This window comes from Lagopus leucura, unplaced genomic scaffold (assembly GCF_019238085.1).
Source record: "Lagopus leucura isolate 7727_CA_CO unplaced genomic scaffold, USGS_WTPT01 35243-0_obj-0_obj, whole genome shotgun sequence".
Classification (NCBI taxonomy): domain Eukaryota; kingdom Metazoa; phylum Chordata; class Aves; order Galliformes; family Phasianidae; genus Lagopus; species Lagopus leucura.
The window spans coordinates 1-6,803 of NW_024969572.1; the positions used below are offsets into that span (position 1 = coordinate 1).

General features: G+C 46.2%; 1 pseudogene; it reads left to right on the forward strand.

Annotated features, from left to right (window-relative positions):
* The first annotated feature begins 1,824 nt into the window (after window positions 1–1,824).
* Window positions 1,825–2,552, forward strand: LOC122194213 (annotated as a pseudogene).
* Window positions 2,553–6,803: the final 4,251 nt, after the last annotated feature.

The following is a 6,803-nucleotide window of genomic DNA, read 5'->3' on the forward strand; positions in this document are numbered from 1 at the left end:
GGAATTTGGTGTAACTCCTTTGTGTGAGAGGTACAGTCCTCCTCCCACTATTTGCCTCATGGAAGGGCTTGCTCTTAACCCCTAGTGTAGTGCTCACAACTTCACGTAGCGCAGTGAGTCTTGACAGAAGACTCAGTGGTAAACTCAGAAGTTTTCTCTGTTTATTTTCTTCAACCTTAAACACATTAATTTTTAGTCATTTTATTTAAACCTTTGTTTCGAGAAAATGTTACCAGTAAAACCTGGTCAGGAAAAAAGCATGATAAAATTATTCACTCTGCTACAAGTTTTCAAATTATGAAGGTGAATGAAATCCCATCGATTTGAAGTTTCATTAGAAATACCCAAGCATTTTCCTTCCTACCCCAATATACCTTAACCTAGAGGTGGCAATTAAGTCTTTGTTATCCTACAAAAGGAGGTGGAGTATGAACTGAGAAATCTGTCAATTTCTAATGGCATTTCTGTACGCCGTGTGGTGAAAGTGGTGAAGACAGATGAAAGGCAAGTAGGTTGGTCTATTAAATGATCATTCTTCACACTGAATAGCAATTTCATGCACTTTGAATCCAAGAATTAGAGCTTCTTGTTTTGTAACTTGATCACGGCACAGTAACTCCTAAGCTAATTTCTTAAAAGCTCATCTGTAGTCTTAGCTGATTATCCTCCCACAGTGAAATGTTTGGGATGGAAGACAGCAGCAAGTAGAGATCGCTGATTTATTGGATTGCCGCCATTATGGCTACCCTAGGAGGACTTGGGAGCAAATTCTGTTTTCCATGTATTCAAGCTAGAGTGAACCTTTGCTCCAACTGTACTAAATGTAACTATGTGAAATGCTTGTTAGTGTATCAGTAGTAAGGGTGAGCACTCTATTCAGAGTCACTGCAGTCAAAGACTTGCAGGTAGTTTTCAGAGTTCAAGACAAGTGGCTCTGTGGGCATGTTGCACACCCACAGTCCCTCATGCATCCCTACTGGTGGACTGCCAGAGTGCCCTGTGCTTCCCTTTCAGCCTCTGCACCTTTGTTTCCTTCTCAGGGAATCGGGGTAAGAGATGTGTGGGCAGAGATAACATGCAGAGTGCTTTGCCCACCTGTATTTTCTGGAGAAGTGCCTCCAGATGTCTTGGCACAAGTTTTCCCTAATGATTTCGTAGTGCTTTGCATATGGCTGCAGACTAGCACTGTAGGCCAACTTTGAACACACAACATAAAGTAAATGTAGATGCCCTGCTCACAAAGAAGCAAAACTGCTTCTGACAGATTCTTGGAGATAGCAGGCAAAGTATTCACAGGGAGACCAGTAATCATAGAAAGAAAAATTGTGCTCACCCAACTAGTGAAGGGGCTCTATGGCTACACAGCACTCTGTCACAGGAAGCAGCCTCGGTTCAAGAGACACTCTCTTGTCCTGGTTTTCTGTTTTTTGGTCAGTATTCCACACCATCACATCTCGCAGTGCGCTGGAGTTAAAAGGTTAGTACTGCTGTTCTGTGGCTTGTCAACAATTCTGGTTTCCTAGTCTCAGAAGACAAGAGGACTTTGTTGTTCCATTTCCATTCGAACAAACAGATAAGACCTTCCCTCTGCATCTTTATTGTAGGCACATCCTGTGTGGGCTCTAGAACGGTTGCGTTTGTTGTAGTTTGGCCCAGACTATAAGGTCCCACTGTAGTGCTGCTTTCTCACAGCATCACCTGCTGGCTGCCCAGGGACCCTCTCTGGGTGGCCACCAGTGAGTCACATCCTGCCCTCAGGCACAGCTCCTGTCCCTGCCACAGCTGGGGCCTCTGGGGCACAGGCAAGCAGGCACCACGAGAAGAATGCTGCTGCTGCTGCCACTTCTGGCCCTGGCTGAAGCCTGGTTGCATCCATTCCCCTCCCCATGGGAAGCAGCAGCAGGAGGCTGTCCTGCATACACCTGCAGGCAGCAGGCTGGCAGTGCATGCTGCCTTTTCTCTCCTTCTGATACACGGACATGCACAAGTGCTGCTGCAACAGAGTCCACCATCTGTTACCAGAACGAGATCCAGAACTGTGAATATTGAGTACAAAGCCAAGGGCATAGATGACTTTCAGAATGCCTACATCTACTGGTACTGACAGCTGCCTGAACGGCAGAGCTCCTGAACGGCTCCTTTCTGTGACAGCAGAATTACAAGTTTCCTTTGATTTTGAATCCGATAGGAGCAGATATTTGTCTTATAAAAGTGAGAATAAAATCTGCACTCTGTCAGTTAACAGCACACAGGATGGAGATGAAAGTACCTACTGCTGTGCCTACTGGGAGTCTCACAGCGGGAGCAGCCTGCAGGCAGCCCTTACAGAAAGCTGGCTGCAGCCTGAGCGGCACACTTTGATACAAGTGCCGAGAAACACAGCAGCCTTCCTGCCCCCATCTCTCAGCCTTCAAGGCGTCCTCGCAGGCTCAAGCAGAGGAAGGAATTCCAAGACGAAAGCCAAGACACTTACGTGGCACTGTCTGTGTCACTATTCTGTGCAGTCTGAATCCATCATTTCCTCTCCCTACCAGCAGCCGTCCTGCCCCTAATGTTCACTTTTTCAATGCTGGAATGGCGGCACTAAAGGACTTGATGCAAAATGATGGATCTGTCACAAGGAAACTGGCAGTAGGAGTTTACAGAACATGTCCTGATGTGAGGTCTGTAGTGCATGCTGCAGTCGACAAAGACCTGGAGAAGATCCAGAGCAGATTCACTCTCTTAGTCAGAGATGGGGGAACATAACTCTGGAAAGAACATGCGGTGGTAGGGGTGCTGTTTGTGGAGACAAACAACATCCAGGGTTGGTGCAGATGGCTGAGGAGGCCCATGGAGTTGTTCCAGGCATGAGGAAGTCAGGAGTTCACCATCAACTAGTCAATTTGTGCTACAAAAGCAGGCAGCACTTTCTAGGCAGGGCTGATGAAAGATGCTTCTTGGACAGACCTGGGGGTCTGAGGAGAGTAGAAAGAAGGGCACAGCTGAACAACCCTGCTTTCTACGTGAGTGCTTAACAAGATTTATGGGTAAGATGAAATGGGATGTAGTAGATAGATAGATAGGTGCACACAAAACAGTTGCTGGATTGAATATTTTAGGTCTTCTTTACAGTGAGAGAATTGAGTCAGATGGGGGCCCGCATTTTGAAAGATCCCTTGCAAATACTTGGCCAAAGATCTTGGCATCGAGTGGACTTATCTCACATTCCCTTGCATGCACCAGCTGCTGGTAAAATCCAACAGGACAACGGGTTGTTGAAAATGAAGTTGAAGGCAATGGGGGAAGGAAGATTAAAGCAGTGGGAGAAGCATTTGGCAGAAGCCACCTGCTTGGCCAGTGCTCAAGATCTATGAGCCTAGACCGGTGCAGTGGAAATGCTGATACCACCAGGTATCTTACTGTGAAGACTGTATGGGAGCTGCTGAATCACAGCCTGAACCTCTGGTCGATCACCTGAGGCGAGCGCTGATCAGCCCTGGGAACACAGTGAAGGCAATGCGCTGTGCTGCTGGAAGGGATGGAGCCTGGCTGCGCCTCTCCTGGACCCCATTGAAGAGCTGACTGCCAGTGGGGAAGGGTCTCTTTTGGAGATCCCTCCTTTGGAGCTTTCCAGTGAGCCCAGGATAAGGGTAAGCCCTTTATCTATTCTTTTTGGTGTAATAACCTGCTTAGCCAAACTCTCTTGTACGTTTCTTACTTATAACACCTGGATCATCATTGATTATACAAAAGACTAAAGAGATTAAATGAGAACTTAAGTCACAGAAAAGCATTCCAACTCACTGCTCCATCACAACATTGTTTATTGGAAGAGTCACAGAACAACTTTTATTTATAGATTTTGTAAATAATATAATAAAATATATTTATTTCTATTTAACTAAGACATATGTAAATAATATAGTATATTTATTTCTATTTAATTGAGGCATATGCAAATAATATAATGTATTAATTTATATTTAATTAAGGCATATAACTTCAGAATTAACTTAAATCCTTATCATACAAAAGGTCTGCTGGTGGTGGCTTCAGAAGGACCTTTCCTAGCGTGAACTTCTTGGCTCTGAACTGCTCCATCTCTCCGGCCTTTAGTTCCCTCCTCGGTGTGTGTAACTGCCCTGCTCTGATGCCGTGTGGATGCAGGAGGCGCAGACGCGGCGCTGTGTGCAGAGGCACCAGCAGTCGGAGCAGGCCAAAGCACTGCTTGCACCCGGGTGAGAAGGTTCTGTAGCTGCCTTGGGAGCAGCGACAGCAAGCGGAGCGGTGCTGGAAGGATTTGCCGCAGCAGGGCTCTCAGGGCCCGGAAGCCCAGAAGTCCACGGCCAACGGCCGTTCCAGGAGCGTTAAGTGAGGAGCGGGCTGCGGATGGAGCTGCAGAATCCCCAGTCCCAACAGGATGGGGACAGCTGTGGGAGGGCAGGAGGACTGGAGGCAGCAGCAGAGCTCCCCACAGCTGGAGCGCTTCCAGAAGAGACGCTGGGATTTGCAAGGACAAGCGGGCAGCACCGCTGCTGCTGTTGGCTGGAGAGCCTGCAGTGAGGAAATGGATAGGAAGGCTCAGGATGGGTGCACCTGCCATACTGAAACACTGTTGCGTTTCAGTGCTGCAGAAGAACGCTTATCAGCGCCTGTTTAATTGCTGATTCCTTATGCAGAAACTTACTTGTGAACCCAGTGCTTGGGGCTTACTGTCCTCCCGATCCAAGAGAAGGTAATGGTGGAGTGACCACTTTCTCTCTCCAAAGTAGCTGAAAAACTTCCAAATACAGCTGTGAAAACTACATTCCAACACAGGCAAGTGTCTTTCAATCCACGCTTAAAGCAAAAACCCACGTGTGCTGACCAACTGAATGTAACTGAGAAACTGATCCAAACGCTGGCCACGAGCAATGGCTACTTTAAACAAAATGCTCTCAGGCTACTGTCTGCAAACACCCTCGAAGCAGGAATCTGTTGACTGACAAGCAAAAAGTAATTGCAATCACCAAAACCCCTGGAGCTCTCATTCTCCTCTCCCTTGTTCTAGTTCGCTTCATGACTCTATCTGTATCTGCTTTGGCTCAGTCTGCTCTCTGAGTGCAGAACAGTCATCTGTGCTGAAGTCTGAACCCTGAGCTCTGCCTAAATGGGAATCCTAAGAAAAACCTTCACTCGATATTTAAGAGAAAAGCAATATCAGGAACAGAAGTACTTTATCTTTCCTCAACACTTACCATCGATGCTGTTCTCCAGGCATTTAAAGCCTTCAGCTCCTGCAGCCTGTTTCTCCATTGTTGCACATACTGATGGACAGCGTTTATCTAAACGTGGGAAAACACAAACATGCTTTTGTTAAGCATGGCTTTTGTTTTTTTCTTATTTGGGTCCCTTTCCCCCCCTTTCTCCCCCTTTGCCTTCTTTAAAAGGGGGAACAAGAGCGATCTGAGCTACTGCAAGGAAATTTCAGACTGGACAATTCAGGTCTTGCCCCACTTTATGAGCAGAAACTCCTGCTTTGGATAATACGTTTTGTACCTGCATCATTGGCGAGGCCTGTGCCATGCAGTTATCAGAAAGGGGCAGGGAGAATCATAGACCAGTTTGAGTCAGAAGGGACCTTTAAAGCCATCTGACCCAACTCCCCTGCAGTGAACAGGGTCACCTATGGCCACATCAGGTTGCTCAGTTATGGCAAAGCCTTCAGGCCAGCAGCTCCTGCTGTTTTCTACTCCCTGCACAGAAAAGTGAACGTACAAGGGCATTGGTATTCACTGAGTCAAGAGCGGCCACCTGAAGAACAGGAACCACTGCTCCCCTGAGCGTGTCCACAGAAAGCTCAGTTGTTCTGAATACTTACATAGTATCCTGTGCTCTCCATTGCACTGCAGTTATAATACGCCAGGTGCAGCTCCTCGGGGGAGATCTCTGGAAAGCTTGCAGGGAGGCAAACAATAAGCATGCTCCAAAGGGAATACAACAAAAATACAAAATTGCCCTCTGGAGTTACACAAGAAACTGCCAATGCGACCACTTTCCTGAAAAAATGAAAACGTAAACGAATGGCAAAGCCGACTGCGTTCCAAATGCCTGCAGGAGCCGAGTGCTGGGCATTTGCATTTCTGCTTCCTTAATTTTCCTGAGAGGAGCTTGCTCCACAAACATCACTCAGCTAATCTCCAAATGTCATCTCCTCAGGAGGCTTTGGGTAACAGAACTGCACCCACAGCACTGCTGCTGCTGCTGCCATGGGCTGTAACTGTCCTTTGCTGGGTTTTTCCTTGTCACCTGGACTTGAAGCACTGAAGATGACTCATTAGTCCTTAATAAAATACAGCCTTAATAAAATACCAAAGCAACATGTAGAACAATATTAACAGATAATTATCACCCAGCTACTCATCTGGAACTTGGTTTAGTTTCTCACTTCAGATTCATCAGCTTTACAAGTACTTTAAATATCAAAGTGATAATGAGCACTGGAAGTGAATTGCAGAGAGTCAATTAGCATCTAATTCAGCTTCTAATTACTGGAGGTGTGCTTGGCAGCCAAAGAGCCAATCCAGTTCCTAGCTATACTAGAAAACTTGCACTTAGCCAGCTGGGCCTTGCCTGGAACTTGCCACTCATTTACTCCTAAGACACAGAAACATCGTGTTGAATGCTGAACTTGAGTAGAGTTTATTCCAGCTATCCCCAGAAATCTCTTTTTATGCTTTTATTTGCTTTTTATTTTTAGAAAAGAAAAAGAAAAAGGAAAAGAAAAAAAAAAAAAGAAAAAGAAGCCTGAGGAAAAGGGAGAGGCTTTTTTTTTTTTTTTT